Source organism: Cryptomeria japonica, chromosome 11, assembly GCF_030272615.1.
Source record: "Cryptomeria japonica chromosome 11, Sugi_1.0, whole genome shotgun sequence".
In the NCBI taxonomy this organism is placed as follows: domain Eukaryota; kingdom Viridiplantae; phylum Streptophyta; class Pinopsida; order Cupressales; family Cupressaceae; genus Cryptomeria; species Cryptomeria japonica.
Genome location: NC_081415.1, coordinates 471,620,983 through 471,634,493, shown reverse-complemented (window position 1 = coordinate 471,634,493; position 13,511 = coordinate 471,620,983).

Genomic DNA, 13,511 nt, shown 5'->3' with positions numbered 1-13,511 from the left:
GATCCTGAAAGACCTACAAGTCTATGGTGATTCTCAATTGGTGATCTGACAAGTCAATGATGACTACTAAACTCAAGATGAAAATGTCATTCCTTACAAATGTATCATTTATATTTTCAAGCTAATCTTCACAACTCACTTTTGAGCAAATTCCAAGGGAACAAAATAGAGCTGCAGATGAAATGGCTACAATAGCTTCTCTCCTGGATTTACCACAAAATTCTACATGCTACAAGTTCTTAGTAGAATAGCTATGGATCCTTGCTTATGATATCTCAGAGTCCGAAATGGAATGTCAAATCGTTGGTCCCAATTCCCCTTGGTATGGTGAATTCTACGCATACCTTCATGATCAAATCCTTCCACTAGACCTATCCAATAACCAACGTAAGACCTTCATATGCCAATCATCCTGATACATAATAATTGCTAATACCCTATACCGACGACATCTCAATGGTAATATCCTGCGATGTTTAGAGCAAGGAGAGGTGAAAATAGCTTTACAAGAGGTACATGAAGGTATCTATGGAGCTCAGTCTAGCAGCCCATCCTTGGCTAAAAGAATCACGAGAACAAGATACTACTAGCATACAATGGAGGACTCATATTATTTTGTCAAAAAGTGCAACAAATTCCAAGTTCATGAAGACCTGATACATGCACCAGTGTAGTAACTACAACCTATTGCAACACCATGGGATTTCTACCAATGGGGACTCGACCTTGTGGGTAAGATACATCCATCATCATTAGGTGGCCATAATCACTACCATTGAGTACTTCAAAAAATGGATCGAAGTCATTCCATTAACACAAGTCATCGACAAGCAAATTGCATCCTTTATCCTCAACTATACCATATGTTAGTACGATGTTCCCATGTCCATTGTCACAGATAATGGTATTCCATTCAAAAATTAGGATATCAAGGTGAACTGTGGGAAAAATTCCATATCTAGCATCGATTCTCCACCCTATACTATCCATAAGGCAACAATCAAGCAGAAGCTTTAAACAAGAATATCCTCAAAATCCTAAAGAAAACAATCAATGACACTGACCATGATTGGCACATCCATGTAAATCATGCACTATGGGTGTATTGAACTAGCATTCAAACCCCTATAGGAGTAAAACCATATTCACTTGTTTATGGAGAAAAAGTTATCTTACCTATTGAGGTTGAGTTATCATCCCTGTGAGTATCATTGCACAATCTAATCAATGATGAGGAATATCGAGTCTCACATCTTCAAGACTTAGAATTGTTAGATGAGAAGCGACAAGCCACCTTAAACCACCTTAAATCATATCAAAAGTGCATGAGAAGAAGCTATAATCACAGAGTCAAGCATAGAACATTTGAAGCTGGAAATCTCGTTCTCAAAGAAAATCCTCACAATCAACCAAATAGGGAACATAGAGGAAAATTTGAATCAAATGGTCCCTATGTAATTACTGTAGTCTTTGGGTTAGCGGTATATCAGTTGGCTACTTCAGATGAGGAACCACTATTAGATCCAATAAATAGCCTACATCTCATGAAATTTCATACATAGCCATTTAGAGCATCAATCTCACACATATTTCAAAAATATCAAAAACTTTAAGAAAAAGTCTTAAAAAAAGTACAATTTTTTTTTGAAAAAACAAGAAAATAGTAAAGAGAAATCATTCGTCGAAATAGTGAAAACCACTTAGGTGGCACCTTGGACAAGTTTGATGGTGAAAAGATGACAAAAAGGTGCCATGTGTAAAGGCTTTGCTCCACCATCTTTCAGATTCGTTGATCAAATCCTTTCACCCGCTCACAAAATTCTATACTTACCATGGCTTGATATCGATCTTGTTAGCACATATTTTTACAAAATATTTCTGTGCTATATATGGATGCTTTATTGCATGTAGTTTCATCATAAGAGCATTTATTGCTGGATTGTATGTGCAGGTGATATGTTGCAGTGTCTTCATGAAAAGGAATCACTTGGGCATATTCAAGGGAAATGTTGAATGTTATGGCATTCTGGTAATCCTCATCTTCATAATTAGTTTCAATGAAAGAGCACTTTTGGAAGATTATTATAGAGTAGGGTTGTGAGCATGTTCAGAGATGTCAATGGTGTGGGAGAAACCTTTTAGTATGGTTATTAAAAGTTGCATCCATGGAGAAGGGCTTCTTTTGTAAAAAAAATGCAAAATTATGCTTATCGGCATAAGTCACCTTGATGAGATCACCCTGGGAGAACAAAGTGTGTTGATCAGAGTAATTCATGCCTATGGTGTTTCCTAAAAGCATGAGCGATGGGAAGAAGTGAGATTGAGTGGTAATCCATCAGGGAGAGTTACAATGATGATATGATAACAAGTCAAAGTCAACGGAGTAACATACACTATCAGGAACGAGGAAAAAATGTTATCTCGATACCTGATGGGGTTATCAGTGGAACTCTTTTCGACAACAAATGGAGTGATGTATTCATAGTGATGTCATTGGGTCATCGAGAAGTCCTAATTTATGTTACCTGGATACCCGATAGACTAAGGGGAGAAGGTGACTCTATCGGAGAGACTTTCTCCGATAAAGTGGTACCAAACAAAAAGGGGAGCTAGGCCATCGGGATAACATACATTATTGGGAAGCTGTATTTTGAGTTATCCTAATACACAATGAGGGAGACAAGCTCATCTCTAGTGAAGAGATTACATCAAGAAACCTACCCTGATTTAACGTAAAGCAAAGCTAACTAATAGAAAGGAAAGGAGGATGCATCGGGATAAGCCAAGCCTTGAGGAAGAAAGCGAAATGACTGAGGTGAGATCCAATGGACTAATTAGAGAGACCTATGTCGATCAGAAAGACAAAAAGGGTAATTGAAGGAACGCAAAATGCGGGTGGTGCCAAGTAATTGAATTATCGGGTAGGGTTACGTTGATTAGCCATTGGAATATATGATGCGATGACCATTATTTAATGCTCGCGATTGGGTGGATTGGATCCGCATGAAGCAAATCTGATGAGTCTATGATTGTTACAAACTCTAGCCGTTGCATAGCCAACATAAAGAAGGACTTTTTGTGCCAAAATTATTCACAGTGTTTTCAGCCATCATGATTGAAGTTGCAGATAAGAAGCGTAGGTAATTTTAAAGTTCAAGCATTTAATCACAGAGGCTTCTAGTTCACAAGGGAAAAAAAGGACATAGAGATTTCAGACACATAGTCTACTAAATAAAAAAGATGAAGTCTATAGAGGGTGTGCAAAAGTGAAAACTAAACTAGGACATGATTGACCAAATGGAGTCATCTGGTGCTAAGTCGAGGAGGTCTAAAACCTATTTTCTGCCCAAGGATCAACTAGAAGACAAGTACAAAGAGGTTGGAGATATATGGACAACCATAAGGGGCCACAAATTGTTTCTATATCATTACTCGAGGCAGAATAAGGAGATGCCACTGTTGAACCCATGGACGACAAATTTGGGCAGACTGGTGGTCCCAAATGTTTTTCTGAATATCAAATTATTGGAATTTCTTACCAGAAGGTAAAACAAAGAGAAAAGGTGCATTCAATTTCCCAATGGGGATCTGTTCATCCGGATATCTGCCGAGACTATTCAGGAGGTTTTTTGTATGTCTTATGAGCCTTACATGCCCCTATCTTTTACAAACCTGGAAGAAGAGTATAACCAAATGGACACCACTCACACAGTGTGGAGGTTAGTGATTTATAAGAAGGAGAAAGGATGACTCATAGAGCAGGATGATCCTCCTTTCGAAATTACTCTATTCGGACAATACTTGCAATACATGCACTGGGCATGCATCTAGGTCTATGAGGAAGAAGTACTTGATATCACAAGGATAGGCCCACTGGTGCTGGCTATAGATATTCAAATGCATGAGCCAAGGTCATTTGATTATGCGGCTTACTTGGCAAAGAAGCTGCATGAAGGGTTATTAAGTTTGCAGACGGAACCTAACCCTACTTTTAAATTTTACTCATTGCTAATGCATATGGTTTTGTTTCATGGGCAGATGAAAGGTTTGTGGCCAGAGGAATTAAGGGTGACTTCAAGGAACAAAGATGGATAGGACCAACCAGTTCAATTATGGGTATCCCTGTGGGACTCAAGGTTTGTCAAATCACACTATGTGTTGTTTGAAGAATATTTTGTTAAGCCTTTGTACAAATTGTTTGGAGTGGAATGTGACGGGTCTATCTCATCTGAGATTAAGAGATTCTTGAGACCCCATGCTTTTGGAGACACCAGGGTTAGCCACAATTGGGGTGACTGGTTTGTATGTCAAAATTTCACTTTTTTCAGGGTTTATGGTTTTGAGGGTGTTCCGTATATGTTGCCTACATTTGTTGCTGACAAGATCACCTATTTAGAGATTGTTAGGCAACTTAGTATGTCAAATGCAAAGCATTTGGGTGGTGCACACAAACAGACATTTATGCCTGGCACTTTTCATTTTGGAGACTTCACCATTGTATCTACCAAGGCTTATGAGATGATAGAAAATAAGCTGGTAGAGGAGTACAATTTGTATGGACACCAGGCTCGGAAAAATTATGATCCAGAGGGGTATATCCACCACTGCAGGAAGAGCTAGAATCTGGGAGAGTATTTGCATATACCTATGGAGGCTGAAGATTTATTTAGAAATAAGGAACGAGATGAGGCTGCTGCACTTTTAGAGGAATTAAACCAAAAATTAGAAGAGCGGAGTAGAGGCTTTAGGAACTAAGAGAAGAAGGAGATTCTGAGAGTGGGTCTGATGAGAATGTAGATGTATCAACCCTCCTTGCACCTAAATTGGAAGAAGTGGCAGAGAGCCAGGAGCAAATCTTGGTGAGAATAAATGCCAATGCAGATGTAAGACTTGAAGATCATGCAACTTTTGTTGCAGATGAGGTTTTTGTACAGTCAAAGCAGTTCAAGCAATTTTTGTACCATTATAAAGGGAAAAAGTTGAGGGAGAACATCCCAAATGTTATTCCAGAAAATGAAGCAGAGATGCTTAAAAAATTAAAAGAAGATATTGATGCAGAAGTGGCCACAATGACACCACAGAGAGGGAGACAACTTCTCAGTGATGCATGCATCATTTTGTTCCCAGGATGGGATTTAAGTGCCTCTTTTATCTTTGATAACTTGTTGCATTTTGATAGAAAGGATGTAAAATTGGACATACAAGGTGTTGATGATATCTTTATTGAATCAAGGTATGATCCAAATGAAGAGGAGATGTTGCTTTGGGCCATATACCCTCAAAATAAGAGACCCAAGATAATAGATGTAGATAAGGCATTTGGGCACATGATGAAGTTGAAAGTGGGAGAGGTTAATCCAATTGTCACAAAAGATTTGGGGATTGACATTGCAAAATTGAATAAGGCTCAAATGTAGTGGGTGGTAAAAGAGGGTAAAAAATATAAGAATTTATATGAAGAGCTGTTGAGAAGTCGTGGTCATGAAATACCATAGATAGCTGATACTGGTGTTCAATGGAAGAAGAAATATGAAGACCGGATGAAGGAAAACATTAAGTTAAAGAGGCAAATCAGGACTTCCAGGGTAGATGTTGCTTGTGTTTTGTTAACAAATAGGTTTGAACATTTATTGGAAGTTCTCAGAGAATTCTGGACAAACTGTTAGAAGACCCTGGACATTGAACAAGCTGAAGGCATTGTTGAAAGATAAGAGTGCCGATGAGAAAGTGGTTGAGAAGATCTAGAGAAGGTTGAATAAACATAAAGGGTTTGGTGTGGACATTAAATAGGAAGTTACAAATTGCAAAGATATTGTTAGGTATGGTTTACCGGATGTTGTGGATGATGCAGAGCAGTTAAAGGACAAAGAGATTTGGATTGCAAAATGCCAGAATGTACTTAACACATCCCTTGATGTTGCATGGGCATATGTTTTGGATATGAAGGATACAGGTGAGCAGATGGAGAGATTGGTTACCATGGAGATTGCTATCAGAGATACTGTGTTCAACACCAGCACTCATAAGGACAATAAGTATTTGGAGCACATACAAAAGTGTGACACAATATTGGACGACCAGAACTGATTTTTTATTTTGTGTCTAGCAGTTAAGCAGTTAGGTGTTAGGTTTTAGTTAAGTTTAGTTTAGCAAGATGAAAGGGTATGTCCTTTCATTCAAATATTTTGGCTCAGATATATGTAGTGTGTCATTTTTGTATCATGAAAAAAAACTAGATAATTCTGCCGCTGGCTAGGTTGCAAATGTTATGTTTTAGAAAGGTCTAATAGGAATGAGAAGTTTATTCTGTGCAAACTGAATGTATTGGAGTATTTGTAAGTGCATTTTTTGTGTACATTCTTATTCCAAAAGTTAATATACAAGATTTCATGTTTTTATCTTCAGATTGTTGTGTGTAATTTTGTGTTTGATGAAATCATATGTCCTCTTGATAAATCTTTTGGATTTGTTGTGATGTGCCATCACATGATGTTGTATCGAATGTAAAATTGGGTTTTATTGTTCATGCAACACATAATGAAACCTTCACAATGATGGTCTTATAATTATCTCTTGAGTTGATAATGATTCTTGTCCACAAAGTTATTCATTAACTGTCAGATAAAGGCACTGGTCTGTTATTAATCTTTGTTGAATAAGTCTGTATGCATTAGGTCCTTATCAAAGAAACAAATATTCTAATTTCTATAAGTACTTCTCTTTTTCATAATTGATTAAAGTCCTAACAATAATCTTTTGCATAATACAACTATACTCACACTTATTTTATCAGTTTTAAAGGCATTAAATAAAAAACACTTCTGTTAGCATAGTTGCAGGAAAACCTTTTGCCATCCCTGCAATTGCTAATTCCCATAGTTTAAATTCACTCAAAACAAACCTCTTTTATGCTTGAGAGTGTAAGGTACACCCACCTGGGTTTAGTGGAGCCTAAAGTGCAGAGGGATTTGGTCTTTGACCATCCTTGTTCATTGGCCAAGGCTGATTGGATCAACTGAGGATTAGGCAAGTCTTTGGTTTTCTAGTTTGTGGTTTTGGGCACCAATAGATCTATCATTCTTTTTTGTCCTACAGTCCCATCATCACACTTATCATCTACACCTAACTGGGGGCAACTTTCCTTGACATTACGATGGGAATGGATCCTGAATATCACTAGTTCGTAGAACTACTTTACTATAAATATTTCAAAAACATTCAAAAAATGTCATGAAATAATCCAAAAAAGTCAAAAAAATGTCCTAAAATAATCCAAAAACATTAGAAAAAATGTCTTGAAAAAAATAAAAAACATTGGGAAAATTGGATAAAACTAGAAAATCCAAAAACATCACAAAAACCAATTGAAAAAATTCTAATAAATTGATTCTTGTTTACATAAAAACTCAATTAGACATGAAAACAAATAGAGCCTACAAATAAAATACTCAAACAAGACAAACTATCAATTAGTCCATAGACAGTCAAATACTTTGGCTTCATATCAAACAAATGGTGGCTTCATATCAAACAAATGGCTTGACAAGGATGCATCCTTCCTTCAAAACAAGACATGATGACACATCATTTGACAAGAAGATTCTTTGGTTGTTTGACTATTGATAATACTTTTGTCTTTTACTAAATTGTATCATGTTCCTATGCTACTCAAGGATATCCATAGGTGATTAGAGTGGTCAGGATGGTTCATGGTATCTTTTCTTTATTTTCTATCTGTGGATTGTTCCAATGAAGTTCTAGGGAAAATACCAATGGTCTCTACATGGGAAGTTCATAAAGCTATGTGATCTTATGCAAAAATATAGAGTTATGGATCACTATGGATTTTTGACTACAACGTATACCTCGACCATTAGTATGTGAACCAGAATGGAGGGGAATATTCCTTGTCTATACTATGTCTGTTTACAGGTGTGGCACTCAACCTTGGTTCCCAATACCTCGACCAAGATCAGTACCGAATAAGCCCAATGGTGAAAGAAAACACTATGAAAAGCACAAAATCCATCCATTTCATTTCATTTCATTTGAACATATCCTACCATTGCATTCCATCCATCCATAAATCCATATCATTGCATATCATTTATACATAGTTATGGCAATAGATATTGTTGACTAAATTCTTGTCAACCTTAGCCAAATTGATTACTGATCTAAGATTAATCTTCACTAGCTATAACACTACTATAAACCTCCAAAAGAGCCCTAAATCCCTAAACTCTAAGGTTTTATCCCCTTTTATCCTTCTCGGGCTCTAAATTTCTATTTTTGTGTTGACCAACCTAGGCGGTCAATGTTAGGATTCCCAAAGATAGTGAGAGGGGGGGGGGTGAATCAGTATCTGACCGGTAAAAGAACTTTCTTAAATTATAACATGAAAAGCAATTCAAAATTGTGTACCGGTAAACCAAAATTAATGCAGTAAATAAGAATAACAACCACAACATGAAAGATACACCATAACACAATATTTTAATGAGGAAACCCGGTGTGGGAAAAACCTCAGTGGGATTTGTGAGCCATAATATTCACTTACTAGCCAATAAGAGAATATTAGTGTTTACAATAGGGGCCTGTACATGCAAGAAGGCCAAGTGCCTAGAGCTCACTGCTCAATTACAAAAGAAGTCTCACTGACTTACAAAATTGGATTATACAAATCTAATGTCATGTACTGCTTTAGGTCAGCATCTACTATGCCAGGTTCAATATCGGTTTAAGCTCCACAATATACATAAACCCTTATCCAATATCTGCCTTACAATTCACATATTAGGTCTGCATTAATCCTTCCTATTTTTTCTCTGCTTCTAAATGATCTACAATGATCTCATAATTATATGAGTCATATTACAATCCACCAAGTCGGCTTACAAAAGTTTTTACAATTAAATACAAAATACATTTATACAAAATTCTTGTCGGCCATGGTGCCGGTGAACTGTATGTCGGTGTTGAGTTTGTCTGTGCCGGTGCCTACCAGTAGCATATGATTGTAAGGTTGCCATCAATGACAATACCTTCAATCACCTACAATTTCTCATTGGAGTGTGCATTTGCCAACAATCTCCCCCTTTGGCATTGATGGCAACACTCATGAGTAAAATCAAAACTATATATCAAAAAATGTTATCCAAAAATGGTTTGCCAAAATTGTCTTACCAAAATTGTGTTATCAAAAAGTGTGCTCCCCCTGAGCTGATCATATCTTTCTTCTGATCATTTTTCTCACGTCCAATACTCCCCCTTTGACATCAGTGACAAAGGTTGTCATTCACTGTCAGTGGAGTGTGGTTCCCGCCTAGATCCTTGTAATCGGTGGGTTATAATTTGATAGATGTCCGCCAATGCAAAATTTTGATTGTCGCTGAACCTTTTGCTGTCTTTTAATGCCGCTTGTGTTCTCTAAATTGTACCAGTGAGTATGTGTATTTTCTCTTTCGGTGTCTTAAGTCCATGAACCAGAGCCTCATAAATTTATTTTCTCAAAGAAATGAGGTAATCTAGTTTAGGACCTAGTTTGCATCTTAAATCCTTTGCCTTAACCTTTATCTTTTCTTTATCTTTTTCTAACTTCTCAATTTTCTCCTCAAGATCTGCAATGTTCTTTTCAATTTCCAAAAATGGATCTGGTGTTCCTATTAAATTGTGAGCAATATTGTTAATTTCTTCTTGTGCTTTGCTGATCTCTGAATCTATGTCTTCTGTCAAAAGATCAGTTTTGTAGGTATCTCTGTACAATTTCTTGAAATCCAAAATTGTTTCTCCTAGTGCTGGTAATAAGGTTTCAATTTGTTCCTTATTCTTCTTTACTATTTCCTCAAAGAATTTTTTTTTCTCCTTATTTATTTTCTCTTTGAATGTGTCTTCATTTATCTGGTCTAGTGTAATTAGATTGCTGGTTATATAGTTAGACAATGTGTCTAATTGGCTCAAAGGATCTTTATTATCTATGTTACACTTTGGAGATATCATTTTCAAAATTGGTAATGTGTCATCTATAGCTTTGTAAGCTTGTGCATTACACTCTGTTATTTTCTTTATTGAGTCCAAGAGTACCTCTGTCACATTTGATGGCCGAAATTCAGTCATTGATGTGTCAGATGACTGTCCAACTGATTTTACAATCTGTAGTCCGCCGGTTGTACTGATAGCTTTGCTTTCCTCTTTCTCAGGAGGATCTGTTTGAGTTTGTATTTCCATTTTGGGCACTGTCTCTTTTTGAACCTATGACTCTTAACTATTTTTGTTCCGGTTTCTCAACCTGTGCCTTAGTGGGTTTCTCTGTGCTCTCAACTGCCGGTTTTTCTGATGTAGTCTCAGTATGCACTGCTGGTTTCTCTGTATTCACCTTTGCACTATCTACTGTTGGTGACTCAGTTGGTTTTTCAGTTTCTATAGTTTCCGGTGGCTCAGTAGATGCAACAGTATGCACATCTGTGGTCATTGTCTTCCCAGTGTCTGGGGGATCATTTGATTCTTCAGTTTGTTGTTGTTCCCCAATTCCAATGTTATCAATTTCAACATTTTCAATTGGTGGCTCTATTTCCACATCTGTCTTTTCAGTTGATTCCTTATCTACCACAATATTTACCTCTTGGGTGTCTATGTTCATAGTGTACAATATTTTAGACTTAGGATTTGTATCCTCATGAGGAGTCTCAATACTCTCTGTTGCCGGTTATGTGTCAACGGTTTCTACCGGTGGAGTATAAGAAAGAGGTGGGGGTAAGTTTTTAGTTTTTTTTAGGCTCAAAGGTCCACCTACCTTACCTTTCCCCTTATCCCTGTCCTTTTGATAGACTCTGATAGTCTTAGGTCTTTTAAGTTCTTCTTGTTCCTCTTTTTCTACAAAGAATATATCCCATTGATCCACAGTCTCTTCTGAAATTTCATTCACTCTTCCTGCCATAAGTGCAACATGCCGGTGACTAGTTGAAAATACCATCTGGTTGGCCTCACTAATTAATTGATCTACCTCTTTAGTGGAGTTGAATGGGTGAACTGCAAGTAATTTTTCTATTTTTGCCTTTTTGTCTAGCTCAACAATAGCTACCCTTCTAGCTTCTAGTCTTCTGTATAAATTAGTGGGTATATCATCAATAATCTCCATCAAAAATTTCTTTTATATGTCTAAGTGTAAGATTACACTATTCTCTACGCTTTCTTTATCATCAGTGGAAAGTTTGTTATACAACTTGCTAATATTTCTCAACTTTCTGTCCTCAGTTATTTCACTTAGAAGTTTGTCCAGTGGAGCAATATCCTATTTTACCTTCTTCTTCTTTGGAGTTAGCTTCTTAACTGGAGGCCTAACTGCCTATTGCTTTTGTCTTGTTCTTCTAGGTGTAGGTGAGGGTGACGGTGAGGGTTTTGTTTTCCTTACTACCCTTTTAAATTCGGCCGGTATATCACTTTCAGAAGAAGTTGCAACCGATGAAAGGTGAGCTTCCGGTTGAAGTCTTTCCAACTCACTTTCCTTAATACCAGTTTTGTTCAGTACATCTTCTTTGATAGCATTTTCTTGTCTTGTACCTTTCCTCACTATCTATTTAGTTTTCTTAATTCTTTTCTATGATTGAATGCCACTCTTAATTGTTTCAGCATTGCCAAAGAATTTCTCATCCGGTTTTCTTGGTGCCTCAAGTAGAGCTTTTGCATATGTCTCAATTATGTTCTCATCAACTTCACATCCCATTTCGGTTACCCAAATAGTTCTTGGGACAACTTCTTCCATCGAGATTTCATCTTTCTTTACCACAAAGCATATGTCATCTTTGTATTTGTCAACAATTGCTTGGGACAGTCTTGTTCTAGATTTCATCTTTGCCTTAAATGCTTGGAAATATTCATTGATGTTCTTATCTCTATTTTCTCCCATGTTGTTCAGTAGGTTCAGTAGTTGTTTTCCTACCAGTATATCAAATCCAAAGTCTTTTCTGCCAGTATCGGGTACTTCCTTAGTGATATACAACATTAAGCTTACAAGTAAGTTGCCAAATCTGAAGGTTCCCTTTGATTTTCTTTAGATTTTCTATTAGTTCATCTTTCAGCCATTCACAAATGTCAATCTTAGCATTGTTGTTCACTAAGTCATAAGCACTTTTAATACATAAGCTAGAGACTCAGTTTAGTTTGTTTATATGAGTAGCTTTGTAGCCAAGTACCATGCTAATGAATTTGACATTTTCATCCTTAACATCATTGACTCTAAGGGATATCTTGTCAAATGTTGTGCCGATTAAGTTCATTACAGTGTCATTTGAGACCTTCTTAGTTTTGTCAGGCTTGCTACTAGTGGAAGGTAAGCCTGTTACTGCCCTAACTACTTCTTTAGTGATCTTATGGATGGAATCCAACCAAAAGAATTCTCCATGCACTCTTCTTAGCACAATCCTTATAACATCCTCAGGAAAATTAGGGATGCTAAGAATATCCAAAAAACCTAGGGTTTCCACTACCTTGTGTTCCGGTTTGATATTACCATATTCATCATAGATTACAGTCCTATACATGTTCTTTATTTCATCATCTCCTAGTTCTTCTATGTGACAATTTATGTACATTCTAGGGTCTTCAGAATATACTACTCCTTTAAGAATTTGAGAGAATGCCCCTAGGGTATCATCTTTCTTTGCAATGTCGGGAATGATCTTAAACATGAGTCTAGGGCATTTAACTTCTTCTACAATAATAGGGTTTGAAATGAATTCAGGAACAAAGGAGGATGCCATGGTTATAAATACCTTAATATGCCTTTAGGTATGTGTGCTTGAATGATTTGCTTCCTTCTTGCTATGGATGCCCTTGCTCAGAATTTTTGCGCTCTCAGGAGATTTGAATGTTCGGTGAATGAAAGAGGAGCCAAAATACTGACTTTATAATATTATTTTCTCCAACTACCACATTTAATGCTTGCCGGTTAAGTCAAACTTAACTCATCTGCCGGTAAAGAAGTAATTCAACTTCTCACCATCAACCGAGGGTATATTAGCATGTTTTTCAATTTGTTGCTAAACCCCCAAAGGATTTTCCTTCAGTTAGATGAAGAGTCTCCTGCTAGTGGAGTGATACTCTATTCTGCCGGTGGAGGAGTATTCCCATCAACATTCTGATCTGACTTTCTGATCCATTGCTTTGAGAATTCTTGCTTTACCTCTTCAACTTTTTCTTTACCTTTCAGGTTGGGTCCTTTGTTATTTGCCAGTGATGTCTTGCTTCTACAAAATTTTACAATATGTCCAATCTTGTTACAAGCATAACAAGTCACATTGTTTTTCTGAATAGCTTTCCCATATCCTATGCCGGTATGTGTTCTGCATTGATTAGATAGATGTCCAAATCTTCCACAAACATAACATCTTACATTCATTCTGCAATTTTTTGAATTATGACCAACTTTGTTGCATTTAGAACATTGACTGGTGGGTATATTAGGTTCTAGTAATTTCTAGATCTACATTGATTTTCTCTATGACCATACTTGT